We start from the raw sequence: 13,480 nt of genomic DNA, 5'->3' as shown, positions 1-13,480 counted from the left end.
GCACTTTAGTGTCAGATCAAATAATTGGATTCCCATTTGTCAGCAGAATACACGTGTACACCACGCTCAGCAGGTCTCAGGAAGACAGAGGAGGGGCGAGGGGACATTATTGAATTCAGCACGAGACAGAGGACTTAGACAAATTCTTGCGTGATTTGCCAAAAAGAGAGACGTTATCGCCGATGCAATACGTTACAGACGGCTAAAGAACACACTTCTCTGGAGCAGTCCCTGAAATATCTGACGCAACGGTACCTATAGTCCCACAGCGCTGTCAAGATACATTTAGAGCTTCACTGAGACAATGACACTGCTCTGGTTTTAGTGCCAGCAGAGGCAGCACGTAGACCCTGTCATAAATCATCACTATGCATTCTCCCTTAGGAGCAAAAATCCAATATTAAAAATCTGAAAATTTAACTGGCTCAGTGACCCTTGGAGGCTAAAGGGAAAAACGTAGTCAAATGTGATATGGATACTGTGAAAAGGACAAACCAAGCACATGACGAGTGAAAACTGCACCTGATTACTGTGCATGACCTCCCTTAGATAATAGCTCGATTCAAGCGTTCACATTTTTCATTCGCAGTAATCTGATTTTCCTTAATAATCCAGGTTTACATGATTTATTCGATAATCAGGTTTGTCTGGTCGCCTACAGGGAACTTCTTCACACCTCTACAAGATGGAAAATGGAAGCATTCACTGTTTTTTTTATTGGTTGTCATGTCGTTCAGTTTATTTTAATTTTCCACCACCTCCAGCAATGCAATGTTGTTGTGTTTTTTGTGAAGAAGAATGGCTTGCATGTTATTTCTCTGTGGCCTCTCTGGTGAATGTGCCAGATCAAAATTAAAATGGAAACAAATTTAATATGTGGCTTAGATTCCACAGTAAACTGGGAGGCACGACGATCTGAGAGTGTTATTTGCGTTTCCCTGTGTGTTACCTGCATTTGACAAAAGGCATCCACACTGCAGTTTAGATCGAAGGAAGATTTTCATGATGTAGAACTGAATCATGCAGACATGTTTGCTTTCTGTTTATTTTTGGTCTTTGCTCTGTTGACCCTCTTGAGGCCAGCCTGTCCTGGTCATTAATGGAAGGAGCTTAAGGCATTTCAGCTCAGCTGTCATCAGGTAAAACACTGGGCAAAAGGTCATTCAGTTTGAACTCTGACCCAATGTGTCAAAGTGCATCGAATGACTTCGCAGAGAGTGATGCGAGTGGAAAATAAAGATGAAGAAGTAAAGGCTAATGCGTACCCTTCGGCTTGTCTGAGTTCCTACATCTGTGCAATATTAAATGTTTGAAGCAATGTCACTGCTCTTATGGGGCTACCAGATTTGTGGATTCAGCCGAAGTTACGCAATTTTACCATCCCATTAACAAGAGTAACAAATGTTCAATATTTACCATTTTATCAATTCATCACTTATTGTAATTCTGCCTGGGCCGACACTTGCGCATCAAAATTGCAACCTATCTTCAGGCAGCAGAAACATGCAGTGAAATATAATGAATCTGCAGAACAGAGATATGGACATAAACTCTGCTCTGTAAATATGGTTTATTAAATGTTTACCAAGTCAGTCACACGCAAAAGATCAATTTGTTCATGGCTCAATAAAACAATAGTCCCCTCCTCGTCTCGCCCAACCGGTGGGGGCCGACGGCCGCCCGCCTCCGATTCTGGTTCCGTCACAGGTTTCTTGCTGTTAATAACACCGAACGCTTACTGCTCGAAGGGGATTTGTTGGGTTTCTCTCTATAACATCGTAAGGTTTTGACCTCACATTGCCCTGAGATGACTTATATGATTTAATGGTTTCTACAAGGGGTTATCAAAAAGCTCAGAGAGTGCGCTTGTTGTGTGCCACTGCAGTGCCACGCCGCGTACTGCACGAACCAGAGAGAAGCTATAACCCACCAGGAAGTATATTTACGCTGCTTGATCAGAATCGCCTGCGTTACACACGATTTTTTTTGTGACTGCTGGTCTGAGTGCAGCGGTGATTTCACTGGCTTGAGCAAAGAACACATAAAAATGTTGTGTCAGACTCGATAAATAAGCAACAGAGACCCTTGAAATGACTCATAAAATCGACGGCAATGAAGCAGTGACTCGGGTGACGTGTTTTGAGTGGAGATGGCGTTTCAAAGGGGCAGAACGTCGCGGTCCGAAAGACCGAAAAAATGTTATCACTTTCGGAGCAAACGGGTGTGTTTTCTTTGACATTTGCAGGGTTGAGCACCGTGAAGTCATCTTTCACAGTCAGACCGTCAACACGGAGTTTTACTGCGATGTTCTGAGGTTTCTGAGGGAAAACATTCGGTGCAAACGACCTGAACTGTGGCGCGATGGCACTTTGGTTCTCCCCCGCAACAACCCATTCATTGCCCTCCACCTGAAATTGCCTTCCTGTGACTTCTTTCTGTTCCTAAAAAATGTTTACACAAAAATGTATCAAGCATCAGGTACATTGTTAAATCGGGCCCTTCATAAATACAACATAAATATAACATTGACTTAAATTTAAATCTGCTCATTTGTAAATCACTTTGAATTTCCAGTGTGTACAAATTGTGCTATATAAATAAGCTTGCCTTATCTCACTTTCTTTTCAGCACACAGCTGTACTATCAAATGTGCTTTTCAAATCAGATTTCCCACAAACTTAAAACCAAATGTAAATTCTGTGCATAGGCCCGAAGATATGGACAATCTGTTAAACTGTGTTTTAATCACGAGGCCCAAACCCGAACCCATACAGTCTTTGGGTCCAGAGTTTGGTCGACAACAGCATTGGATGAATTTCGATAAAACTTTGTACAGACATGTAAAAATGCCTTCTGTGCATTCAAATAAAAGCACAGCTGAGCCTAAATGCAGCTGATGCTGACAAAGTACAGCTCAGAGCGAAGATAATTGAGCTAAACGTGGCATTGTTGAACTGTCTGAGAGCCTGAGATGTACTAAAACAGAGCAGAAACCCTTTAATTAATGCAACATTTCCTCTAGCGGCACTCTAATGCTAAAATTATTCTTTTTTTTTTTTCTGCTCAACTAATGGTGAAAAACAAAATCCAATTTTCCATCCACCCAACAATTTTATTCCGGGATGAGTGATGAGCATTGCACCCTCATGAGACCACTAGAAAGAGACTGCTGGTCTTGTTCTATATTTCAGGTACTTTAGCTTTGATTGTTACATTATATGGTCTGCTTTCTTTCTTTTTTTATCTGCATGCGTGTTGACTGTGTAGCAGAGATCACGTGTGGTGGATAAAGTTACTGATGTATATATCATCCTGTCAAAGTAGATTTTTTTTTTTAATGTGCGCTGGAAAATAATCAAATATAATTGATGGGATTAAAGGGTACACTTCATTTGGAACTAAATAATGCCTTATGGCAAATAATAAATTATGCAAGCAAAATTTGTTTTACTCCAATATTGCTTTGGCTTATAAATATTGTACTTGATATACAGTAATTCTGAGCAAAGCCTGAATTTAAGAATTTCTCATTTAATAAAAAAGAGTTCTCTGATATATGCTGCTTTACCAGGGAACACGTGTCCATATTTCCTATCTAGACTTGAAATATGTACACTGCTCAAAAAAATAAAAGGGAACACTTAAACAACACATCCTAGATCTCAATGAATGAAATATTCCAGTTGAAAATCTTTATTCATTACATAGTGGAATGTGTTGAGAACTCCCTACAACGCCTGGGCATGCTCCTGATGAGACCACGGATGTTCTCCTGAGGGATCTCCTCCCAGACCTGGATCAAAGCACCAGTCGACTCCTGGACAGTCTGCGGTGGACGTGGCGTCGGTGGACGGAACGAGACACGATGTCCCAGATGTGCTGGATTGGATTCAGGTCCGGGGAACGGGCAGGCCGGTCCGTAGCGTCGATGCCTTCATCGTGCAGGAACTGCTGACACACTCCAGCCACATGAGGCCTGGCATTGTCATGTATCAGAAGGAACCCAGGGCCCACTGCACCAGCATCTGGTCTTACAATGGGTCTGAGGATCTCATCCCGGTACCTAATGGCAGTCAGGGTACCTCTGGCTAGCACTTGCAAAGAAATGCCTCCCCAGACCGTCGCTGACCCACCACCAAACCGGTCACGTTGGAGGATGTTGCAGGCAGCAGAACGTTCTCCACGGCGTCTCCAGACTCTGTCACATGTGCTCAGTGTGAACCTGCTCTCATCCGTGAAGATCACAGGGCGCCGACGGAGAAGCTGCCAATCTTGGTGTTCTCTGGCAAATGCCGATCGCCCTGCACGGTGTTGGGCTGTAAGCACAGGCCCCACTTGTGGACGTCGGGCCCTCGTACCACCCTCATGGAGTCTGAAGAAACATTAGTGGCCTGCTGGAGGTCATTTTGTCGGGCTCTGGCAGCGCTCCTCCTGTTCCTCCTCGCACAAAGGAGCAGATAACGGTCCTGCTGCTGGGTTGTTGTCCTCCTACGGACCCCTCCACGTCTCCTGGTGTACCGGCCTGTCTCCTGGTATCTCCTCCGTGCTCTTGACACTGTGCTGACAGACACAGCAAACCTTCTTGCCACAGCGTGCGTTGATGTGCCATCCTGGATGAGCTGCACTACCTGAGCAGCTTCTGTGGGTTGTAGACACCGCCTCATGCTACCTCTAGTGGTGAGGGCACTGGCAAAATGCAAAAGTGACCAAAAATCATCCAGAAAGGATGAGGACAGAGAAATGGTCTGTGGTCACCACCTGCAGAACTGTTCCTTTATATGGGTTGTCTTGCTAATTGCCTCATTTCCACCTGTTGTCTGTTCCATTTGCACAACAGCAGGTGAAATTGATTCACAATCAGTGTTGCTTCCTAACTGGACAGGTTGATTTCCCAGAAGTGTGATGGACTTGGAGTTACATTATGTTGTTTAAGTGTTCCTTTTATTTTTTTTTTGAGCAGTGCATTTAAAAGCATCCAAATTACAAACAACACAATGACTTTTATTTCTCCAAAGCTTTGAATCACAGACCATGACAGTGAAAAAAGATGCCAACTGTGCATTTTGGAGGAAATTACGAACAACCTGATGCTGCAATATGGAAACAATCTCACGTTATCGGTTGACGACAAACTGATATGATCTAAGCATGTTTAATGAAAAATGCATCTTCACAGATCATCGCAGACTCTTTACGTTGCATCAAATCAAACTCCTGCCTGAGCTGAATGTTAAATTGTAGATTATAAAAGGCAGCTTCTTTCAAATGTGGGGATACGGGTGACAGAAGAAATATAGAAAATGAAATAGTAAATGTGAATGCTTACATTTTTACAACATAAATCTCATAAACCTCAGAAGAAATATGGTTTTGTTACCTATTAATGTCAGGCGGGCGCAGCGAGGCGGAGGGAAGAGGGAGCCCATTCGCTTTAGATCAGGTGTAAGATTTGAGAACAGACACCACTGCTTGTCCAACTCTGCAGGTCAAAAATTTGCAATGAAATATGATTCATCAGATTGTCTGGAAAATCCCACTGTGTAAGAGGAAGTGTTGGTTGTGAGCGATATCTTAAGCACAACAAACTGCCCGCGGTGCCGGCCGCGTTTCGGTGACCCGAGAGTTTGGACAGAACACCAAAAGGTGCAATGAGACATCCTGACTTCTATGTTGTTAGGGGACAATCCCTGGAGTCGGTACTTTCGGGAAGTTTTCTCCGCCAGCAGCGATGTTTCACTCTCAACTTTCTTTGACCCCAGAAAACTTGGGCTCTGGATCTCCATCCATCTGGTCTGCTTTTGCTTTTAGAGTCAGGATGCCCCGCGTTTGTTAAAGGCACAGTCTGACTTTTTATTTGCTCTTTTACAGGAAGAAAGCAAATAAAGTGTCTTTCCAAAGATGCTGACTAAGACTTTGAAACTGCATGTAACTGCAAATAGAGCTGTGAATAAAGAATGAGGATCAGGCAGACATTTTGTATTCATACTTGTAAATACATAATTGATCCATCACCATCCATTTTTAGTATTATGTACCAGCCCGTTCTCATTCCCAGGGTGTCAGATACTGCCATTTTGTCAAAGCCGTCAGAGATACGCCCAAGGGAACCTTGGGCGTATCTCTGACGGCTTTGACGGAGTAGAAAAGGAAGAAAGTGAATCGGGGAGGAGGTTGGATGCAGCAAACACAGGAACGTCCCACAGGACTGTCCCACAGGACATCAGTGTACAAGTCTGTGAGAAAGCAAAAGTCAACATGGATGTTTTTTTTTTTAAATAACACAAGTTACTTGTAACATTTATGGAAAGTAACTAACATGATATATGTAATGTTACATAAAATATTTCATTTCAACAAAAAAAAAAAAGATATTTTCTTAACATTTAACAACATTTCAGTGCTGAAATCGAACACACTTTGAACGTCTTATATATTCCAAATATCAAAACACAACAACCTCCAATTTATGACATTAGAGAGAACTGTCAGGACTTTTAATATATATATATATATATTTTTTTTTTTTAATGTCTCTGTTAGGTCAAACCAATATCTCCCTGGATGTGTGGGGAGAAATCACAACACTCTGAACAATTTCTTATTGGCACGCCTAAAAGGTCACAACTAGTGGTCTTAAACTCATGAGACCATCGAGCTTCCTGTTGGTCAAGAGATGCCATTTGCACCTTGCCGATATGTGTCGGGTGACCTGCAGTTGCCCGAGGGCCTCCTCGTGCTTTGAGTGCACTTGATATCTATATTACACGGAGCACTCCTTTTTCAAAGACTGCAAATCTGTCGAATGAAGCGCAGAAAGTAGAAGATTCATCTGACGTTTAAATACATTAATCTACTTTGCAAACATGTACACAACATACATTTTTATTCCACTAAAATATCTCATTTGTGTGGTTTATACTGTGCAGTATATCAGTTGGATTTTTTTTTTCATAGTCTCCGTGCTAAAAATACAATAAGCGGCAATGTACTGTGGGCTTATTCTTAACGGATTCTTACCTACTTTAAATACAAAGTACTGTCTTGACATTTAAAGCTACTTTGTGGTTACAGCGCTACCATTGGAAAAAAAAATAATATACCGGTGTCATTTTATATTTTCAGATTCAGATTTTGCAGGCTGTGTGAGCACAAAGAGTAAATTGCGCTTCATGCAATATCACCTCTGTGCTATTTAATTACAAATCCATACCAGTTAGGCCAAATTAATCTGAATGTACTCCATGTTGAAAGATGAACGTTCATTAGCCAGCAATGAATCATGTGGCACTAATGTCAGCTGGATGAAAGGTAAGACCTGCGTGCTGCTTTGTCCCAGCACAGTCTGCCACCCTCGCTACTTTGTCTGCAGGTCTCCCGGGATACCAGGGAACTCATCCATCTGTAAGGAGCAAGAACAAGGTTTTTTTGATTTTATTTTTGGCGTGTATAAATTATTCAGCGTGCATCCCCCTACATTTATCTCCGATGGAGCCTGGCTGTTCAGTCGGTGTCGAACTCTCTCCATCTAACTCTGGCTCCATCTGTCTTTCTCTTGCTCACTCGCGGTGTCTCACAACCCCCTCTTCTTCTTCTTTCTTACACACACAACACACACGCACACACACGCACACACACACACACACACACACACACACACACACACACACACACACACACACACACACACACACACACACACACACACACACACACACACACACACACACACACGCGCGCACACACACACGCACACACAGTAGATAAGATCTGTCTTTACCTCATCTCAGAGGAGCCTTGGCAGGCACTCTCAGGAATATTGATCATGACACCCTTGTGTGGCAGCCGCTCTCTGCAGCAGCGGCGCACGGGAGACGGTGCACAAAACCCCTTCGGGAAGGAAAGACTGGGATTTTTTGTTGTTGTTCTGCGCTGTGAACTCTTAGCCGGCTTGTTGGCCCACAGGAGACGGCGGGTAACGCCTTTGCACGGAGGTACCAACATACCGTGAGGCTCCGTGGGGCGTGGGTTAGCCGTCTGAATAGTGGTCACCGCATTATTAATCTAGAGGGAGGTTGAAAGTTCCTCTGTCCTGTCCCACTCCACAGGCGAGACAAATAATTGCTGGCTCTCTCAGACCTGCTGGAGAACAAATAAGGCTCCACCTTACTGCTCCCGAGGTGCTTTTGAGCGACAAATTTGATGCCGAATTGTCTCTGTGAAGAACAGCAGCTGACAGTGGAGCTCCGTGGTTGCGCTGGGCAGCTCCCTGGTGGAAATTTATCTGCTATATAGGAGTCGGACGATAAAGTAGAGCAGAGCCAAAAAAAAAAAAGAAAAAAAAAGCAAGTATGCAAAAGAACATGCCTGCTCAGCAAAAACGTTGCCGGGATGAATAAAAGCTCAACTAAATTAATCCTATGACAATCTGAAGACACAGCCCAGCACACTACTGCTTTCCATCTCATTATTCAGGTTGAACCATCAGACGCACTACGTCCCCATCATAATCTGCAGCAGGGTTACGGTATATTTATGTTGATCTGCAGAAGGCAAAGTGGAGCCTTTATACTGTATATTGTTCTGCTTTTGAAGAGGAACAATTTTACACACTAATGGAGACTTTTAAACCCTTAAACGTAACACGCAAATGGTTCGTTCAAGTATTTATCAACAGGAACGGTGAAGATGTTTTTAAAATGTAACAAATGTGAATATAATAACATTTTAGACAAATGTGACAGCTCACATGCCGGTAAGTTAATACATTATGTTATGTTACTTACTACAGTTACTTAAATGACAGGTTTCCTGGGTAAAAGTCTCATGTTTGTTCAGTTCAGCCTCCTTCAACCTCTTCCTTACCTGTTCTTTCTTACTCGTACCGTGTCACATGACCTCCTTCTTTGAGTCTGCTCATTCATGCGTGGAATTTCATGCTTAAATGAGGCATTGACACCGTATCTAGTGGACTGACAGGTGTAATAAACGCTCTTTCGTGATGCCCGAGCTGGAATCGTGGTAAAAAAATAGTGGAATAATGATGCCAAATACTCAATTTGCCACCTCAAAGCAAAACCTTTGCTGTTAAATGCTGAGAAAATTGGCAGATGGTTCATTTTATATTTCTCAAATATCTCAACATAAAAACAAATCTGTTCCTATGCATGGCAATTTTTTTTTTTGCTTGAGACTCGGACTTTTCACTACCGGGATCAGCACTCTCGCAGTGCACTCAAACGCAGAGACCGATATCAGAACAAAGAAAACACAACTCGAGGTAAGAAAAGACGCTGCTGTAATTTAGGTGAAACAACCCTTTGAAGAGCTTCGAGTGAAACGGGGTTAGCTGCATGCAGTTTAATAAACCCAGAAGCATTACTGAACCTCCGCCGTGCGCTCCCCCGGCTGGGTGACATTAGAGTTATGTCATGTTGCATGGAGACTGACAGCGGTGGAATCAGCCTCTCGGTGAGTAACCCATGATCAGCCAGGCAGCTTGTTTGCTTCGGGGTATTGCGGATACGTTACGGGTGTTAAGTAAATTGGCAAACATCTTGGATGATATGAATAACCTGAATTTTCCACAAAACTTGGGGATGAAATAACCCCCACTGTGCAGCTGATGAGCAGCGTGCTCAGGCATCCTAATAAATACTCGCTCATAATTTCAAGCCGCTCTCACGCTGAGAGAGGGCGACAGGCGAAGTCTCCCTGCTCTGAATGGGGGCATGAGAAGAAGAACACCGCCATGTGCGAGAGTTGGGTTAATTTACTGTCTGGGCTCTTAATTCAAACCGAAACTGCAGTTAACAATGTGATATTGCTTAATGTTTGATTAATCGAAACAAGGTTTTCATTTGAGCATTTTCATTTGTGAGAAAACACTCTGGCTGAAATACAATTTGACACCAGCTGTGATGTGTGTCGAGAGTAAAATTACACCAAACTGAGAATAAAACAGAAAGTTATATGCTGTATGTCCTTTCAGTGGCGTCGACAAAAGGGAGCAAAAGCACCCATTGATTTTGGAAACTGTCACCAAGGCCATATTGAAATACAAGCCAATGCACAATCTGCAGGGCTAACAATAGACTAGTTGGAGGGATCAGGTGTGTGTGTGTGTGTGTGTGTGTGTGTGTGTGTGTGTGGGGAGGGGGGGGGGACAGCAATCAAAGGGGCATAATGAGTTTTCCAGGTCATCAAAAACAGAAAAAAACCTCCACAAATGTGTACAAGAGCTCAGCCATGTGTTAACGTGCACCTGCATGCTTCCCAATAGACGTGTTTGTCCTCACACATCTACACACACACACACACACACACACACACACACACACACACACACACACACACACACACACACACACACACACACACACACACACACACACACACACACACACACACTGCAGCCAGCAGCTTTTACTACACCCAAGACGACAGTGGCTAAGATCACAACGGAGAGTCGGGTCAAGGGCGAGGCCATCATCACAGGGAGACCGGAGCTCGAGGCAGTAATCTAACAGCATGTCTAATCGAAGCTCCAGACTCCATGACTTCACCCATATGCACGCGGAGAAGAAGAAGAAGAAGAAGGAAAAAAAAAAAAAAAACTCCTCTTGGAATTATAAAACCTTCACCGGGGCGAGCTTCAAAAGCCTGAACTACATGCTCATGTCTTACAGCCCAGCGTTCCTGACAGACCAACTTTAGAGGGATGGTGAGGCTGGAGACAAGACGGAACATTGTGCTTTGCAAGATTAAACAAAACTGGTTTTTAGTTATCCGCCAAAATAAAAGAGTTACATCCTGAAAATAGCTAAAAGCACTATCCTTTAATCCCTTTTAAAAAGAGAGACAAAAGTAAATGGTGGCGAAAATATCCTCAGTAGAATTACTCCGATGACTAACATGGATGGGAACATTTGGGGCTTATTCATAATGAGGCTTATAGGTAATACCTTTCATCCAAGGCTCCTTTTACACCTGCTTCCTCTAATATTAACTGGATCATTGTGGGGTGATGTCAGATACATGTGCCTGAATTAACATATGATTAAACTATGCACAATCAAGCTGACAGTGAAACCTTTTTTGGAATTCAGTCCAGTTAATATTTCTGGGGGGGTCTATAAAAAAAAAGAGAAGAAGCCTGGCAGTGGATTTATCATAGCTGGAGAACTTTATGAATAAGTATTTTGCTGGTTGGGGGCCAACTGGCAAAAGCAGATACATTTCTACTGAAACGCCACAAGCACAGTCCATCATGTCCCCGGGGTTAATGGAAGAATTCTATTTTTTTTTTTTTTTTTTTTTAAGAGCTTCAATTTCCACCATGCTGCGCAATTAGACTCTTGCTTTTCTGCATTATGCGTTTGAGATGGAGACAAATGTGCAGCAGATGTGAAGAGAGGCAGCTGAAATGAGCGCGGGCAGGGATGCACACGGCGGCCTGCACGACGGCCGCACCGTCTGAAGCTTTTTCAGCCGTGCCGGCGGCATTACTCCGAGGACGGCGGCGTCAGCTGGTCGATCGGCCACTTTGATCCGCACCGAAATACCTCAGAAACTACAGGATGAATCACGGTGACGTTTGGTGTAAATACTCTTCCTCCCGTCTGACGGACTTTCAATAACTTTCTGAATTTCCCTCAGCGACATCATGAAATGTTGATGCGTTCAATACTCTGATTCATGGCCACATAACTGCAAAACTAATGACATTCCCATTACCCAGAGCTGTACGTTGTGTTTCGAGCTAATTAGTAAATGTTACCGTGCTGACAGACTGGGAGAATTTTGAAGGATATCGGTTCAGTCCTGCGTGGGATTTAATGACACGGCACTCCAGAAATGCGGCCCACCAAGCGTCCGAAAGTGAATCAAAATATTTAAAGAAAAACTCCAACTAATTCACGCTGGTGCTTATTTACATTCTTGTTTCTAAAAGTTGGTTCCTGGCACCTCCAAACGTGCACTTTGTCATTTGCCATGGCGGACGTGCGTGACTTTATAAAAGCCTAATCTGACACGATAACCCTTTTATCAGGCAAAAATATAGTGTAGATGATCCAGCATTAGTTGAGCCTGGTGGTAGACTCTAAATCTGCAGTCACCTCGGCATCCATTCAGCCTGCTCATCTGGGGGTGCAGGTCTTTAACTCCCATCAGAGATGACAGCATATTCCTCACCGCAGCTCCAGGAGTTGCCATTTCGTCCGTAAACCTAGAAAACATGAACACGTACCGCCTTTACCTTGCAAGCTTTTAATGTGACATGTGAATGTAGAACGTTTCGTGTATGCGAGGTAAGAAAAATAAATAAATAAAAAATAGTGTATGTGGAAGCAAAAAGTGGGTATGTGCACTTCATGCAGTTCCACCAGCAGCAACGTGCATTCAAGACTTGGGCCATAAGATGGAGCAAAAAGGTATTAACCCTGTGCAACGCAGTTAATTGTAATTCTGGACTCGTGCTTGGTCAGCAGGTTTTGAAGGGACAGAGGCTAAAAAAAAAAAAAAGCGAGCGGGAGATGGAGGACCGAGAGAGGGGAAGGAAAGGCCGAAGGACAGAGGAAGAACAGAATCTACTCTCTTAGTTTGTCCAGAGACAAGAGAACTTTCTGTCCTTTAGCTGCTGCCGAGGCTATTCTGCTGTCGCACAATGACACCATAATTACAGAGCAGGGAGCAAAGGAAGACAGCCACTGCCCACTTAGCCACTACGGGGTAAAAAAAAAAAAAAAAAAAAAAAAAAAAAAAGCAAAACACAAGGCAATTACACAAGTCCTGCTCCACATCTGAATTCCGCCGTCTTTACATCGGACCTCCTCCGGATCTTCAGCGTGTTTTCCTCAAGATAGCGGGCATTTTTCCCGCCCGTGCCCTGAAGATAGCAGATATCGCCTCTCATATGCGCATCCAAGAAGGATGAAGTAATCCCGTGTCCCGCTGGAGGCCGCCCAATATGTTGCGGCATGAAGATTGAGTCACCAGTCAATGGACGTGCCAAAGCCTTCAGAGCGATCAGTGGGAGTGATATTTGTGTCACTGTCGCCGCGCCGTTCAGTGTCAGAAAGCCGTCACCGACACACAATGCCGTTTGTCTGCGTCGAGGCATCACAACATCTTTTACCAGCCCTCATCGGTGCACCTGCTGTGATTAGTGTACGGCCCTGTCCATGAATGGTTGATGCACCGCCGCCCGAGGCGGTTATTATCCCCACCGCATTCATCTCGCCAACACGATTGATTTACAATTAGTCCAGGGGTGATGTTAAACACTCGGGTCTCTCTCTTCACAACCAGCTACAGTATCTCTCGTGCGCTTTGCTCAGCTGTTGTTGTCGAGTCCCGCTGCGTCGCCGCGGGCTCCAAGTCAGCGTGGGTAAAGTGTTCGGCCGATGACGGCGTTATCAACTTCCGCCGTGGATCCTCCCGAATTGTTGCGCGTACAAGCACGCGGGCGGAGTGGCGACGT

Source organism: Brachyistius frenatus, unplaced genomic scaffold (genome assembly GCF_029030835.1).
Source record: "Brachyistius frenatus isolate BFR_SWC_R1_liver_20210118 unplaced genomic scaffold, ASM2903083v1 Contig_76, whole genome shotgun sequence".
Lineage (NCBI taxonomy): Eukaryota > Metazoa > Chordata > Actinopteri > Embiotocidae > Brachyistius > Brachyistius frenatus.
Note: the sequence above shows the minus strand (reverse complement) of the source record.